Source organism: Notothenia rossii (assembly GCF_949606895.1).
Source record: "Notothenia rossii genome assembly, chromosome: 5".
Classification (NCBI taxonomy): Eukaryota; Metazoa; Chordata; class Actinopteri; order Perciformes; family Nototheniidae; genus Notothenia; species Notothenia rossii.
Window position 1 is genome coordinate 87,170,972 of NC_136903.1, and position 17,903 is coordinate 87,188,874.

A 17,903-nucleotide genomic window follows, 5' to 3' on the forward strand; every position below is an offset into this window, starting at 1 on the left:
AATCATCTGTATCAGTACCAAATGACCTGCTTTTAAAATCTTTAAATGGAGCTATTTTCATTTCTAAAAAGAAATTGTGGTTCCTCAAAATGTGACAGCCTTTCCCCTTGAAAGCATTTTTAAAACTCCAAACCGCCAACGGTGCACTTAGCTGCTCCGCGGTACCAAAAAGGCAAACAAAAACAGAATTCTTTAACCATTTTATCCACTCTTTTCTCTCATTGCCCAACAGTTATGATGCCACAATCAAACGTAACTACTCAAATTCACTTATTCTACACTGATGCTCATTTTTTATCCCTGCGATCTCCAAAAGTGCGAATATTAGTGATGTTGTGTTTAATATTATGTATGAAAGGAACTGGATATTAGTCATCTCTTTCTATCTCCTGTGTGTGTGAATTGCTGATTTTAAATTTAGACCTTTACGCAGCTTTACAGAGAATAACCAAATAGCGAGTAATGGCACAATAGCTAATATTCATGGGGATCCTACTAAAGAATAAGAATAAGCATCACAAAACTTACTGATGTTGTCTGTCAATCACTTTGGGGTGAAGATTATATTCTAGTTTACCATCATCCTTCCTGTAGACTTAATTCTATGTGAGTTATTCACTAATCTGCCATAACCTCTGTCATATTTTGGGTAAAAGGGGGCGGGACACAGAGTGGTCTTCCACCAATCAGAACGATGAGCAGGTTGTAATTAGTACGGCTCGGTATGAATATGTGTGAATGCTAATGTTGTCGTAAAGCGTGTTTTTTTTTTTTTTACCGTGCGCCATTAAACATACCATACATAATACTCTACGCTCACTATTTTCTTTTCCGGGACCTTTTCACCTGAATTGACCACGAACAGAATCGAGTCAGAGGCTGAAACAGGCTTTTCACTCTCAGCAGAGAAAGAGAGAAAGAAAGAGAGAGGCAGTGGGCACACATCCAGTCCTCAGCTTCACTCCACTGTTTGTATAGAGCCATTCATCTCCTTATTAGGATCAGTGCTGCGGCTGAAAGGAAGCTACAGGAGCTCTCTGTGTTATCGGTGTCAGTGTCAGAGCATTTGAAAAGATGCTGAACAAGAACTCAATGCTATTGGTTTGAGTAACCGACCGGACACAGAGAGACTATGGTCTTTAAATCAAGAGAAAAGACTATTCTTTCATTCAATGAAATCAAATAACTATTCATATTTTACACTACTTGTATACCTGTCTTTTTCTATTTTAAAATGTTTGAATTTGTATTTGATAAACATAATATTTCATTGTCAGATGCAACTCTGCTTGCATCACAGCATTTGCAACAAGGACAAACATTAAGACAAGATACAGACATTATGCATACATTAGAATCACTGAAGATAATATATTCCAGATTCTTTAACGTTAATTTAATTCTAGGATTGATCGGGGCACAAAACAGTGCTTCAATCTAACTGTGTGGGAACCTGTATCTCTGATTTCATGCCAATTATTCATCTTCACTGTTCGGGACACGGTTGGGGTCATAGACAATGTTGCTGGCCAGTTGTTAACATGTTGTTATCGTAGGTGAATTCATAGAGTCTCTCACAGTGTTGAACCTCACTCTTTGAGCGGATTTTCAATTGGTGGAGCAGTTTTAACTCGACGGATAAACACATGTACAATGTATTATTTAATAATGTAGATCACACAAAATCACCGATGTTAAAAACAGGAGAAAAAGATTCACTTGGCGTTTCATTTTTAATCCGTCATAATGCTTTTGATGGTTTTTTTTGTGCCACGATTAGGGTAAGGTTGGGGTTGAGGTTTGAGTTTTCCGTGTCAAAATGAGTTTTCACTAGCCTACAAATCCATGGGTGGGTGTGTGTAGTTATTTGCAGTGGAGTTGGAGCTGATTGCACCAGTTTTTCTTAATATGTATCGGCTGTAGTTCTGTTCCAAGGGAGTCTATTCACTTCTGTGTTGAATTTGTCTTGTGGGAGGGCTGCGAGTGTCAGAAAGTGTTTGACTAAATTGTTGTTGATTATTGTGAGGGTCTGTTGTAGGGCTGAACGATTAATCGATTTTAAATCGAAATCGCTATTTTAAATGATCACACAAAATCATGAAATCGCAAAGCCTGCAATTTGTTTTAAACCTTTTTCCTTGTGTGTCAGTCATCCACACCAATCAGAATTCTGTGCTCCACATGTACCAGCCGCAGCTAACCAATCAGAAGTGCTGTGCTCCACATGTACCAGCCACAGTTAACCAATCAGAAGTGGCCCATGATAGAAGGTGATAGACAGATTGATCCAATCACCTGCCAAGTATTTTTGAAAGTGCCTGCCCTTTCCAAATGGCTTCCAGTGGAGCTTTCCTAAAACAAACCATCTGAGTCAGGTTAGTTATGCTCCATCACATGTTTCTATTACAGGGTGAATCTTAAACTGAAGCTTGACTTTAAAGCAACCCAACGGAAGTTTCATGTAAGTTTAGTTCTTTCACTCGTAGCTCGGGTGCTAGAGACGGGAGCACGTTGATGCGACCTTCCTAGCCGGCTGCATTTTACAATAAACGTCCGTTGGGTCGCTTAAAAACAAATATCGCAAATCGAATCGCAATATCTGTCAGAAAAATCGCAATGAGATTATTTCTCCAAATCGTGCAGCCCTAGTCTGTTGCTGAGTTGAGAAGAGATGTGTGTAAAAGTTCAGGAGGGAGAAATATATATGTATATATGCATTGGGGAAGGTGTTGGCTTGATTGTTTGATAAATGTGATGCAAGTTCTTGGGTGGCGTGTTTGTGGTTCCTGTTCCTGGAAAATAAATGAGAAGATGGCCCGGGAGTCTGATTGCTTTTAAGGTGTTTTGTAAAGCACTTTGAATTGTGATGAAATGTGCTATGATTAGTTTTAGGGTTAGGGTTGAACGTGCCTTGCCAATATACCACTCAAGAACATGTCCGAAGTTGTCTTGTTAACTTTTTTGGGGCAGAATCAGTCAAGCAGTACTCTGTGGTGAACAAGTGTGGTTTGCTAAATGGCAGCTGAAAGCCAACACCAAGCATCTGAATCTGTGGACTGGAGTGTTTGGCAGCTCTGTGTGCTGTTGGTGGATAAGTGTCTGGTGAGATTGCTGGATGAAAACTGCTACCAGAGGGACATCCATCAAGGCATGAATTATAAAAGAACCTCTCATTATCGCTGCCAACATAAAAGAAAAAGAGAAGAGAAATCGATGCATGACAGGGAATCCATAAATGATCAGCATGTGCAGAGTGAGGCGTTTAATGGCGGCCAGGAAAGAAGAACGTTCTCCAAAAAACATGGGACAATTAGAGAACAGCATGTGGTTGATACAAAAACAAAACAGAGGGCGTTTCTGCTGATGCCAAAACATTGAGTTGTTTCTGTAACTGGGGAGTAGCCGTACTGCTCATGAGTGTAGGTTGGAAAGAGAAGTGAGAGTGTTGTGCGAGAGGAGATAAGAACACATGAGGGATCAAAACGACGACAGCAGTTTCAGATGGCAGCAGTAAAACACCACGAAACACCACAATATTGCATTTCCTAAACAAACTGCTGCCGCCTGCTGAGGAGCATGACTTTCGGATTTGTTCTAAACTGTATCCTGGGCTTCAGTGTTGAAAACCTCCCAACAAGCCAGCTGATGGAGCTGTGCAGTGATGACATGTTTTTATGAGCTGACCCAATAAGTTAGCATCGCAAGGGCTCCCTCGACAAAATGAGATCCCTCAATTGGATGATACTTAGGCCTACACGTTTCGTTTGGCAGGATAATTTTCACATATTATCAACACTTTCATGATTTCTGAAGCGTAAATGCAATGATAGCATGGAAATAGATAATAGTTGCATCCCCACCGCTAAGAGGCTAATGTTTGCCATGATCACTGTGGCAGCGGGGTGTGGTTTGGGCGCTGGCTGCTGGAGTGAAGGGAGTGGCTCGGCCGGAGACCAGACAGCTGATCGGAATCAGGTAATCAGTGCCGGAATAAAAGCATGTCGTAACCTGGTTCTGGTCTGTTTTGCAGTAGGCGGGATCCTGGAAGGTCGCGAAAGGACCTGTGAAGGTTCCCACCCGGGCAACGTTTGAGACCCGCGTATATTTTAGTTTGGAGTTAATAAACGCCTGTGTTCAACCAACCTGCTCTTTCCGTCCCTATTTCAGGCGCCACCGTGAGCCTCTCCGCTCACACAGGGTTCAAATAGGGACGGAGAGAGCAGGTTGGTTGAACACAGGCGTTTATTAACTCCAAACTAAAATATAAGCGGGTCTCAAACGTTGCCCGGGTGGGAACCTTCACAGGTCCTTTCACGACCTTCCAGGATCCCGCCTATTGCAAAACAGACCAGAACCAGGTTACGACATGCTTTTATTCCGGCTTCCGGCCGAGTCACTCCCTTCACTCCAGCAGCCAGCGCCCAAACCACACCCCGCTGCCACAATTACGTTTCGTATTTTCATTTAGCCGCTTGTTTTCAACCACCGCTTTTATGTCACAAAATGAGCTTTGGTGATTTACACTTGCAGAATATCCTTAAGTATTTTACATCGTCGAGCAAAACATGAACATATATTAAGCTTGTGTTAACCACAGACCTTATTTCAAGCATCAAACCATCAAAACAAGTTTATTTTGTGACGAAAGAACAAGATAAACTGCCGACTCATTATCGGGTTTTAGGACATATTCCTACACCAATGTTGCTGCAGCAAACTTGCTTTATGATTTAACAAAGAGGCTTGCAGATGAGAGCATCGCTTTGATTATAAATCCACTACCTTAATGAGGTGAGAGGCTGCATATTGGCACACTGAGAGCCAGGCAGTAAAGGGAATCAGGAGATCAAGCAGCTCATACAAGTATGAAGGATATTCGGTATGTGCAGCTTAATATTATAAATTACTGTGACGCAATGTGAGCTTAAAGGGAGGATAATGCTTCTGATTACTCATCATGCTTGCAAACGTATTGTTAATAGGAGTTTTAGTGGCTGGGCTATTTCAGATACCTCCATTATGCCTTGGACTTGCATGTTTCAACTGTTGGTGAAACATTTAATTGAATTTTGAGGTGGGTTATGTATTTTCCAATATATTTCTGTGGAGACTTGAAGGTTGTTTCAGAGGCAGTACACCACAGCTACAGAAGAAATAAATGTGTTTTTCTGTTCCGTTTTGGTTGCATGAAAGTCAAGTTGGAATTGCTACCTCAAGGATTCAAGGAAGATTTGATTCAAGGATCATCCGTTGTCATTCTGATATTCAGGGCTGTATAACAAAACATCTTCTGAAGGCCATTTGTGCTACACAACAAACGCATGAAAAAACAGAAAAGAAAAGTGAAAGTATAAGTTGTATCAAGGTCCTTTAACTTTCATGCTTGGGCAACAAGTATTATGGGTAGCAACAATCCATAATATATGGTATTGATTTAGAGCATTCCTAATGAATGTAGCTACATCAACTACCAATGGTGTCACATCACAGTACACAAAAACCCGACTACTACTACTACTACTACTACAACTAACACTACTACTAACACTACTACTACTACTACTACTACCACTACTACTACAACTAACACTACAACTAACACTACTACTAACACTACTACTACTACTACTACTACTACTACTACTACTACTACTACTACTACTACTACTACCACCACTACTACTACTACAACAATTAACACCACTACTACTACTACTACTACTACTACTACTACTACTACCACCACCACCACCACTACTACTACTACTACCACCACCACTACTACTACTATAACCCATAATAGAATTTTGTAACCCATCTATTATTTCCCCTGCACTTCACTCATATCTACCGACCAAATGATATCTCCCTAGTTCTCAAAGGATTGGTTGAACAGTCTATCTGACATAATTTAATGGGTAACAAATCAGACATTTGCCGTTTTCAGTTTTGGATTGGATCGTTGAGCTGAAACATTTCAGAATAAATAACTGGGTGTCTGACTAAATGGTCACTCAATTGCTCAAAAATGAATCACTAAAAGCCAGTAATCAGTAGTAGCAGCCCTAGAATATGTTTTAAGTATGCACGTGTTAAGAAGTAGGCCTTTTAGCACCGCCTGCACGACACAGTGTGATATATCCAATAGTTAAAAACATTATGGTGTGCTTTGATAGTCTACTGCAGCTTTCAAACTGTGAGGTGTTCCCTGTGGAGAGTGAGCTGAAGGGGGGTGCGGAGGCAGAAGCGAAAAGAAACTGCGCGCTGTCTTTTATAAACAACAGGAAGTAAGATATTGTAATTTGTCCTGCTGACTTGGCTGAGCACAAACATGGCCGACAGTTGGAGCAGCAGCTGAGACACATCGATCATGGAGGCACTTCATGAAGCTTCTCTAAAACCTTCGGCCCCTGAATGCAGCAATTTACGTCAAAATTGTAACTCTTCTCTGTGACACAACCGAGTCAAACACACACACACACACACACACACACACACACACACACACACACACACACACACACACACACACACACACACACACACACACACACACACACACACACACACACACACACACACACACACACACACACACACACACACACACACACACACACACACACACACACACACACACACACACACACAATGAAAGCTAATTCTGTTGCTACAGACGGTATTCTCCAAAGATGCCCGTAATGCCCCAGAATGCACTGCGTTTCCCTTCCCTATGAGCTAAATTATGCCAAAAAGAATAGAGTACGATTCTCTAAATTCCCACAAGATCTTTATACACATAGACCAATAGCATTCAGACTCAAAGGAATTAGATAAATATGCACATTTCCTCCACTATCCATGATGGCATTCAAAGGAAAAGCCTAGAGTAAACAGAACATTATGTATATGAAGTAAACAATAGTATATTATTGGTATAGTATATTAAACTATGTATACATGGCATGTTTAATTCTAAAGAGTAAACAAGGAAAACCCATAGCTGATAAACCACAAATAGCTATATTCTGTTGACTGTCTTTGTACAGTACATGTAATACTTCACTGGGCTGCAAACACAACAACAAGCAAGTTGGTGCAACAAATGGATGAAATGCACAAAAATACACAAGACTAGTGACACGTGTGTGAACGGATTACTACTAAGAGAAGTGTCAATACACACACCGTGTTTACACAGAGAGGAGTCATAACTTCAACCTGTCTGACCAGTTTAGGAGCCAGACGACAGGCCAAAGGGACGGGGAGTAGTCTGTGTGTACAGTCAGACACACACACTGTACTTACACAACACGATACTCTGCAAACACACCACTCAGGGATTGGTGGAGAGGGCATTTGAGGCGAAACCATTTCTGTTTGATAAAGAAATTCAAATCTCCATCACTTCTGTTCAAAATAACAATAAGTTAAAACAAACACCATAGGCTAGGCTACATAAATAGTTGATATCATATATATTTACAATGTGAAATACTTCATGACTATGTTTGTTAAATACTTTAAAAAGGACATACTATGCTCACTTTTTGCTGTATATATATATTTGTATGTTGTGCCTCAACTCTGACATGTTAATGTTAAAAAACTCTGTGTTGGAGCGCTAACCAAAAGAAGCACGAGGGTCATGTTATTGAAGTAAACAAAGGAGTCCAATGGAGGTGTTTTAGGTGGGGGGGGGGGGGTGTCGGAGACCATTTACATGCACTAAAACCGATACCTAAAAGAACAGAGTAGAAGAGAATGGAGATCTTTTGGTGCTTCTGCAGTGTTCATTGATATATATATATAGCATGTTGCAAATATTAGTACTACTCAGTTTATTATCATCATCAACATTCAGTAGTTTTTATTTTCAAACTTACATTTTGCTTTCTATTTTTTATCATCCACTTTGCATCTTATTTTCCATTATTTATGCCATTCTATCCTAATTGTTGTCCTTTTCTCTCCCATTGTAAACCCCTAAGTCCTGCATTACTTGTGTGAAAGACGAGTTAAGTTTAATATTATTACATTATTACGACTATCACTGAGAAATAGTGGGTGCCATCCCTCAGACAGCAGACCACAGTCGGCAGGCAGACTACACCCACCAGCTTCTCTGAGCATTTGAATCCTCTGTTAGTCTAATTACAGAGCCAACATAATGCCGAGGTGAGAGATTACCCAGCGTCCTCAGAGGAGCTGCATATCTTGTTAACAGCACTGCAGCCGGCGACATTTTTTAATCACATAAAGTTACCAAGGGACCATTGTCCTCAAAACTTCATTTCACTTTACCTGCAACTTTATTTTGTTTTAAAAATACATGTGCGCCAATGCATTTCCCTCAACAGCAGTAAGCAGTAAGCATGGTATTGTTCCGATTGTTACTTTTTTTGCAACTCTAATCCTTCCTAATCCTCGTTTGGGTCTTGTTTTCTGTTCTTATAAATAGTTTGCACTAAGAGTGGATCTTTTTTTCTAAATTCACAAGCTTATCACACTGGGGAAACGGACAGAGCAACTACGTAATTAGCCTTTCTGCACAACTGTTGAATTCAAAAGCTCAAATTAATTATTGCCAAGTGTGAGGTGGCCAAAATGAAACAATGGCCGCTGGCGTGGTTTGTATAATGAGGCCGAAGCATCAGGAGAAAAGTGTTTCCATGGCAGGCCACGAAGAAGTAAACAGTCCTAAAGAAGTGTAACATTTCCCCCCCTAAAAATTGCCTGAAATATAAATGCTGCTTTTCTGTCGTGAGGCAGAACATGAGGAGCATTACAGGCATCGTTGCACCAGATCAAAGCCAGACAACAACATGATGAGCCTCATCCTTGAGAGGCAGGGGATTTGTTCAAAGACGACAGCAGCGGAGAGGGAGGCGAGGGAAGGTATGCAAAGGAAGTAGAAAGCGATGCAGAACCTGCTGACTCACTGTAATCATGGGGCTGAGCTGCGCCTGCTCGGGGGTAAAGCTCCCTGCCTCCCCTTCAGAAGGGCAAAGTGATGCGTTCCCATCAACCGTGAGGAGCCATATGACTGAAGGGAAACAGAATGGTGAAATAAACCCGCTTCATGGCATGGAACAGCTCCTCGTCCTCGCCTTCTTACACCCGACTGCAGACAGAATGATGCAATGGGATGAAGGCAATACATCGGCCCAAAGCTGTGTGAGTAAAAACCAAAGCTAAAAATAAAGGCCTGATCAGAAAACAGGACTGCAACGTGGAAGGAGACCCTCTAAGGAAGGAGACCAGGCCCGGTTCTACGGGGGTGCATAAGGGTGCATTGCACCCTAAGTTGAGTCGTTATGCACTCTCATTTGAAAAATGAAAAGTGAAAAAAATGAAAAGTGAAAAATATTGCAATAATAATAATATAGTATAATTGTGGTTAAATAACATTGTCTGCTGCATTTATTTGGTCAATTTAAACGGTAAGTAAGGTTATTATGTAAGGTGTGCGTGACCTGTGCCGCTGCACGTTCATCATCTGCAAGGTGCTTACACTGCAGTCAGTGATGGACATCAGAACATGGTTAAAACAACCAGCCCTTATCTCCAGCAGCAACACTGCATCTACTGCAGGTAATAACAGTTCAGATCATGGGGACATTACGCTACCCGCGGCCACTGTCGTGGACACTATCGCCCGACTCGCCGGCTTTGCCCGCCTCGCCCACGGAGGCGGAGCAGCCGCAGCCGTCTTCGTTGCCCCAAACACCGCCACCCCTCGGCGGCCCGCAAGTGCCAGAGCACCTGGTCCTCTGCGTTGGGTAAGGCGCTCATTTTGCAGCTCATGGTTTCAAAACAGAGATTGGAGAATATTCATGTAAAAAAGATGCCATCTTCTGCTATGCAGACATTTCGGTTCAAGTAAGTCAGATGCCTTCACCAACTGGCTACAACAACTGGCGCCATGCTCTTGTACGTGATAAGGGACTGGGAAGGCATGAATCAAGCAAAGAGCACATAGATCCATAGATCTCTTAACTTTGCTCTCAAAGTGCACCAGATTGATGCTTTTAACTTCAATATTTAAAAAAATAAAATTCCCGGGGAGCGTGCCCCCGGACCCCCCTAGAGGAGGTGAGGACCCTCCTAGAGGAGGTGATGATCCCCCTAGAGGGTGTTAGGTCCACTCCCCACTTATAAAAATAGCACTTTACCACTGCACCCTCTCTAATCTCAGATGAACCCGAAGTCATTTTGTTCTGGAACCGGGCCTGAAGGAGACCCTCTAAGGAAGGAGACCCTCTAAGGAAGGAGGAAAAGGGGATGTGATTGCTGCCATTATTGTGTAAATGTTGCTGAAACACACAATAAAGACCCAAATGATGCTGGAGCGAGATTTTGACAGGCCTGCAGCAGATAAAGCATCCTGATTAGGCTACATTGTATTCCAGTATAATAAAAAGCACACTGTGATTATACCTTTGTTGGATTCAGCTGCGATAATGCTGTGTTATTCTCTTTTACAGTAATTATGCCGAACAAAGCAGACAAAAAGCAAGTAAAACTGAGATGTTGCTTCCAAATTAGGCATTTCAGGTAAGTAAACAGCTGCGGCGCGAACTGCAAGTTCCGATTATTATAGCCGACTATCAATAACACAGTCATCACGTATAAGTTACACAGAGTGGGTAAACAATGACTGACCTGTGTATAGAAAGTTTTAATTATTAATTAGGCTTGAGACTTTGAGTAGCGTTATAAACTTTGGGCATGGAGATGATGTTATTCAGATGGCACTGAGAGAAACTGAAAGTAAGGATTTCTAAGCCTTGGATGCACCAATTTCGACCGGTCTTTATTTTGAGACATCTCTCACAAGTCCTCCATCTTCGCAGTAAATCTGATTAAAAAGGTAAAATGAGGCTTTTTCAGGTTTTCCTTTCCTTCGTTACGTTACGTTCTTTGTGCATGGATAGGCCAACATCTAAAGACTTTCTCTCCCACATACACCTGCCTGAAACACCTCCATTGGACTTCTTTATTTACTTCAGGAACATGGTGACATCACTATGTAACACTGACGCTTCTATTGGCTAATGCTCTAATACATTGTACGTGATGGGCTAAGGGGCGGGACATCTATAAGCAGTTGACTAATCACAACAGAGCCGACCAACTAACCAATCAGAGCAGACTTGGCTCTGGTTTCAGACAGAGGGTGAAAAGAGGTGCTGCACCACAGGCAGTATGAGACAAGTGAAGAGCTTTTTGAACATTAAAGCATAAAACTGAAATGCACAGACTATACTTAAAACAAAAGGAAAAGGCTGAAATATGATAGAACCAAAAAATAATATTTGCTTTCAAAATGTAACACTGAATGTATGTGATGAAAAATGTGTTCCAAAATAATCGTGCATCAGTTTTTGTCTTTCATATCACGTCTAGTGCATGCATGCATTGTTTTCTGTGAATCCCTTGTGAGTGTGTGTATGCAGTTTGAATGCTGCGGCCTCCATTATGCGTGAAAACACCTATATATAGAGGATACAAAGCCTGAATGCAAACAATAAAACACAGCTATTGCCATGAATATAAATAGTGTGAAAAGTGGGAGTTGATTTACTGATAATCCTAAAGATTAAAACCTCACAAAAAAAAAGTACCTCACAAGTATAGCATTACAAACGCATGTGTGTGTGGCAGGATAGACAACAATCACCAGGCTACAAAAACATGGCGAGTCAAAGTACCATTCAGCAGGGTCAAAAGCAATGACAAGCGCAGGAAACACACACACACACACACACACACACACACACACACACACACACACACACACACACACACACACACACACACACACACACACACACACACACACACACACACACACACACACACACACACACACACACACACACACACACACACACACACACACACACACACACACACACACACACACACACACACACACACACACACACACACACACACACACACACACACACACACACACACACACACACACACACACACACACACACACCGCTGCATCATCATCAGTAACATCAGGGTGACCCCACACAATTATGCAGCACTCCCTGCAGGTTCCAAGAGCTGCAACAATGACTCAGGCCACCAAAAGAAAAACACAATCTCCCTCTGTGATACTGAGCGCCTAACGGCCCCCCTTTTCCAACCAAGATGTCAATAAAAAATGGTTGAGTTAATTTTCAAGTGCGAGGTATGAAGGCGTCCAATGAGACGCAGAGGACAGGAGGGCTTCGGCCTGACTGGATGCCTCATACATGCTCATTTGATTTGCAAATGGTGGAAGGCAGCATGCTATGCTGTGAAATCCCAGAGCTCGACACTGACATGCACACACCAGTAGCGAGACTTTGTGCACAAATCCACCACGGCCAAAATAAAAATAAGTAATCTCTGAGTTGGATTGGATGTGAACTCTACGAATCATGAAGTAGCAAACAGTGGAGAAACTGCTGCTGAGAGGAGGTAATGGAGGAGGAGGGGGAGAAGCATCAGGTGACACACTGAGAGGTGGCGAGGCAAGGCTGACACAGCAAGGGGAGAATTGTGTCCGGTGGTCGTGCCAGGGATGCTGTTTGCAGTCTGCAAGGAGAGTGTGAAAAGCCCACCTGTAGGATGACACTGCAGGGGAACTGAAGCACAGACTTTATCTGAGTCGAGTCAATTAGAAGGACATGACAAACCAACAGAGGAAGGAGTATAGTTTTGTTTGGCCAATCAAGAGAGCTGCTATTGAAAACATCTTATTTTGTGGAGCAGGAATTTGTCCTCAAACCCAATGATTTTACCACTTTTGGTTCTCTTTTCTGGAAGTCAACTTTGTTTTAGTGCGTTTGTGCTTAGATGCATAACATGGTTTTATCCTTGTCAGTAAACACCCACACTCGTAAAATGTCTGAAGCTTTGCTGAGTCTTAAAAAGGGCGTTTGCTAACAAGTAACTGAATGAATAACTAAACGTCATTACGCCGACATGACTCTGCCTTTAGCTTAGTGGTGGTGATGCGCAGCCATGCAAACTGGGATGGGGTTTGTTTGTAGCCAAACGTTAGCTTTTTACTCAAGGTGATTGCAATTCAGCTTCAAAAATCCTCAAATCTGCTGAACACACATGTAAAATCATAAAGCTTTGTCGAGACCTAACTATTCTATGGATGTCAGTTTCTGAGACATGACCAAGGCCAAAATGTAGCCTCCAGTGAGGCTTGTTTTTAGCCTAGCTGCTTGACAGAATTGCTTTTGGCTACTGAAGCACATTGTCGATCACCCAGCTAGATACCCTGATAGAAATGAGCAATCAGCCATCAATGACAGTATTGAACATTCAATACATTTAGAATTGTGAATCACTACAACCACAAGAGAACTTTGAGCATACAATCATAAACAAGCCAGAAAAGTATTAGGCTGATGAAGCCAGCATGCAAAACAGACACGTAAATGCACGTATGTTCTTCCCAAAGCCTTACGCCCGAAGGAGATGAATGCAGTTTGAGAAGCTAGCTGGAGGTGCCCACACAGAGTCTATGAAAAGCATCTGGAAGGTGATGCAAACTCGTGCACAGCTGAAAAATGTCTCCTAAATACAGTATGTAATTCAGAAAAGGCAGTTAAAGCCAAAGGGCCAAAGGTGAGGCTATTTCCATACATGGACCTGCCCAAGCATGCAGGCAAACACAAACAGAGCAGCCAAATATCTCCCAGCCTGTATTTTACACACACACTCATCATTTACAAAGTGTTAGACAGTTCCTAGCAACACTTGTGTGGGCGTGTGTGTGTGTGTGTGTGTGTGTGTGTGTGTGTGTGTGTGTGTGTGTGTGTTTGTGTGTGTGTGTGTGTGTGTGTGTGTGTGTGTGTGTGTGTGTGTGTGTGTGTGTGTGTGGCTGTTGTATAATTAGTGATGGGTGTGTTGGACTGACTAAGCCAACAGCAGATCCAGTTTGCCCTGACAAGCTGAAACAAGCACACAACAGCTGATCTCTGAACGAGCAACTTTAAAAAACACAAATATTCCAAAATGCAAATGTAAAAAACCGCCATGCTGTGTGTGAGCATCATCATCTATGAAGTGGCTGGGGGGGGGGTTACTGCCTGGTTGCAAGGTTCTCTGTCAACACTGCCTGGGCCAATGGGCACAAAACGACGCAACAACTTGCTTAATTCCCACAATATTATTCATTCCCAGCAGAGGACGTAAGGCACGCGGACAAAGTCCGTGCGCATTATAAAATGAACAGCTTCAATAAATGAATTTGCACTGCAGGGGAAATCATAACCATTCACGAATTACGCAGAAAATATCTCGTAGAGACATTCAACACATCGTTTAACACAACCAATTCTGGGCTAATAACGCCAGGAGGAAACCAGCAAGAGGAGGAAAATACGAATATTTCAACATACCCTCCTGTCAGACCCACATCAAGGGGAGGACCATGGATGGTGCGCACCGGGGCTCAATCCTGCTGCTGCCGCCGATCCGTGTTTATTGCCAGGTTACAGGGAGAGGGAGTGTGTCGGTGTTTTGCCGGTGAAAAGCCCTAATGAGAGGAGAAGGAGGAGGAGAGAGAAAGAGGGAGGGACACTGTCAGATGCAGAGAGGGAGGCAGGAGGAGGGAGGAGGAGGACGCATGTCCGAGTATTCAGAGGGAATGTGTAAAGACAAACAGCGCTTGTGTCAAAATATCCTTCTCTGTCAACAAGTAGAAATCTCAATAAACACGCTGGGGAAATACCAACAAGGTGACAAAACGCAGCATTGTTTCAACAGTAGCTGCGTTCACGTGTCAGTGGATTTGTCAGCAACATGAATGTGGCAACGCAACAGTATGATCAGATGTTTACACATACAAGGAATTTCCTTTGGTACACAGTATGGTGCATTCAAAGACACAGAAAGAAGATACGTAGCAAAAAACAAAGACAATATCTACACTGAGTACAGTCAAATATTATACAAAATTACAAATACTATATTCAATGTTGTATTTGATGTGTGTTTTATTTCTAGGCAAGATCCCTCTCTGAAATATTCAAATGGAGCATAAGAGCTGATAGCCTATGTATTGCAGTCAGTGTCGTCAGGAACACAATCCCTTTGATTTCATCACTGGGTCCAACACAGAGCCTGAACCCCCCTCACCTTTGCATACAGAGATGATGGCATTTATTAACACAAAGGACCGCTCGCCTGTTGTGGTGAACACCAATAATGAAACCATGAAAAGCAGTAATGTGCAGGTATCGGTTCCACCTTGTGTCTGGAGAATGAGCGGGGTTTTATTTTGAAAAGGCAAGCTGGGTTTGATATCATTAATCAGGGATGATTAAGGGTTAATGCTGCTGATTTAATTAATCACTGCCAGTACCATTACAAAAGCAGGCCTATGCTAGCAAAGAAGCTATAATATACACTATACACATGCGATAGACCTACAGTCAAATTACCATAAGCCGATAAGACATACAAGGTCACTACGAGCGCTCTACTGTAAGACAATATCATTTTAATTATATCTAATATGCCTAACGCCAAGGCTGGATTAGCAGGCGGACGAAGGGCAACTGAACAAGGGCACCAGATCTACAAAACTCCAGGTGTAATGTGGTAATCTGGTTTGAGCTGATTTCACCTTTAAAAATTGGGAGAAATTAGCCAATAAAGCACAGTTTTGCATTCCTTATTTTGCCCCAAGGCCCCGAAGCAGGTTAATCCAGCCATTTTTATATCTCTTCATAACTTCTGATCTAAATAGGTCTTGGTGAACATCCTCCAGTGGTTGAGATTTATTTATCTCAAAATCCTCTGTTCAATTACAGCTGCATTCCCATACTGTAGGTGTTACATCATAATCAAACTAATCCCATCATTCAGTTCACTGCTTTGTATGAATCTGTATCATTACTTTTCTCCACTTTCAATTGTTGAAAATTCACTTACATAGTTGTTAACATGTATTGGTCTTTAACACTAATAATCCATGACACATAAAAACTGACTGCCGTATAAAAAATAACGGAGGAATTCCAGATTTTGAAATCTCGACAATAAAACGTACTGCAGCCTGTGAGGTATCTGCTTTATGGGCCATACAGTTTGACACCTGTGTTATTAATAGCATTTCTTCCTCAAGAACATACCATTTAAAAGCCATGAATGTTGTAATTGGTTGTGATCTGTATGAACCATGCCATATAAACCCACACACATTTAAATGACATGTTAGAAATTACATTTTAGATTGTAAATGCCAGTCTGTTTAATAATGTTGCCTCTCTATTCTCTGCATGTTGTGAACAGAGACAATGACCAGACCTTGGAGTAAAGTGAGGTGCACGGTCACATGCACAATGCTCGGATTCTAACCTTGTGAATTCAAACTAAACTACTTAATTAGGTTGAGGAAAACATTTGGGTTTAAAAAGGATGTTTGTTCAGATACTTACCTTAAGTTAGGGTTGCTGGGTCAAGTTCCTGAATGGACCACTGCCTCATGCTTCATTGGTTTTATCCAGAGTTTGACTGTGTGTTTGCTGTGTGCATGTCTGACGATAAAAGTGATTGGATTCAAAACTGTGACTCAAATGCATCAACTCTACACTACAGTCCAAGAGTCTTTACTTAATTTAAGATTCACAGTACAACAAAAAAAAAGGAAAAAAACGTGGCAATAGCAGAAAAAATACTAAATAAATGTGGCTCTAAGTACAAACTAGATACAGTTATTGGCTTGGGAAATGGTGGCTATGTTGACATGGCATGAAACAAACTGGCACAGGACAAAGGGAGACAGGTCTATATGAGAAGAGTTAACGAGACACAGGTGAGAGAGGGGCAAACAATCACAGGCCATTTCTCAATCGCGAGGATGCTGGCTTGGTAGTGGCGTACTTCCAAGTCACTTCCTTCAGAAACGAAGCCAGTATGCTTCCAAGCCACGGCTTCGGAAAACTTAGAAGAATGGAACAGGCTAACAAGTGTGCCACTCTCTCTAACGGTTTCAACATAAACTGTACCGAAAATAAATACCTCACGATGTCTATCTAATTATGAACTTGCTTTACTTTCACAGAACACATTTTTGGTGATAACAAACACATGTAACAAAGTCACATATTTACCAACACATGGGCCGTTTCTCAATCGCGAGGGAACTGGCTTCCAAGCCAATATTTCAAGGATACTACGTCATCGAGTGCCGCCGAAGGACTGTTCCAATCTCCAGCATACTTGGAATTCCACCGAGGCCGCGTCCTTGGTTTGGGGTTAATTTCGAGGCTGCACATGGGTAGACTTTGCGTCCTTCAAATCCCCACAATGCTTTGCGCACGGACCAATTTCCTCAAATTTCTGGCAGAAAATGTAAGGCGGGGCCTCTCATATGACGCACACCTGCACACTTGTTAGCCTGTTCCACTCTTCGTTTTCCGAATGCCAGGAAGGATTCTTGCCTCTGAAGGAAGTGACTCGGAAGACATGTGCTACCAAGCAAGCATCCTCGCGATTGAGAAACGGCCATGTTCTACGCCACTACATAATTACATTTAAATGTGTGCTGCGTCGGTTCAGCCATTCTCCGCAAGGGTTTTTGAAATTGGTCCGTGCGCAAAGCATTGTGGGGATTTTAAGTACGTGAAGTCTACCCATGTGCAGCCTCGAAATTTCCCCCAAACCAAGGACGTGGCCTCGGTGGAATTCCAAGTATGCTGGAGATTGGAACAGTCCTTCGGCGGCACTCGATGACGTAGCATCCTTGAAATATTGGCTTGGAAGCCAGTTTCCTCGAGATTGAGAAATGGCCACAGTGGCAGGAAGTAAAGGGCTCTGAAATTAGATTGAAAGGTACAAAATAAAACAGGAAGTGCGATGACAAACGAGAAACA

General features: G+C 42.2%; 1 protein-coding gene across 10 annotated transcripts in view; it reads right to left on the reverse strand.

Moving 5' to 3' along the window:
• LOC307040716 (uncharacterized protein) overlaps window positions 1–14,560 on the reverse strand; it is a 109,190-nt gene extending 94,630 nt beyond the window's left edge. For all 10 annotated transcript variants that reach the window (XR_013808565.1, XR_013808566.1, XR_013808567.1 and 7 more), the window contains exon 1: window positions 14,424–14,560. The gene's annotated coding sequence lies outside the window, so the exon portion shown is untranslated. The remainder of the gene's footprint in view (window positions 1–14,423) is intronic.
• Window positions 14,561–17,903: the final 3,343 nt, after the last annotated feature.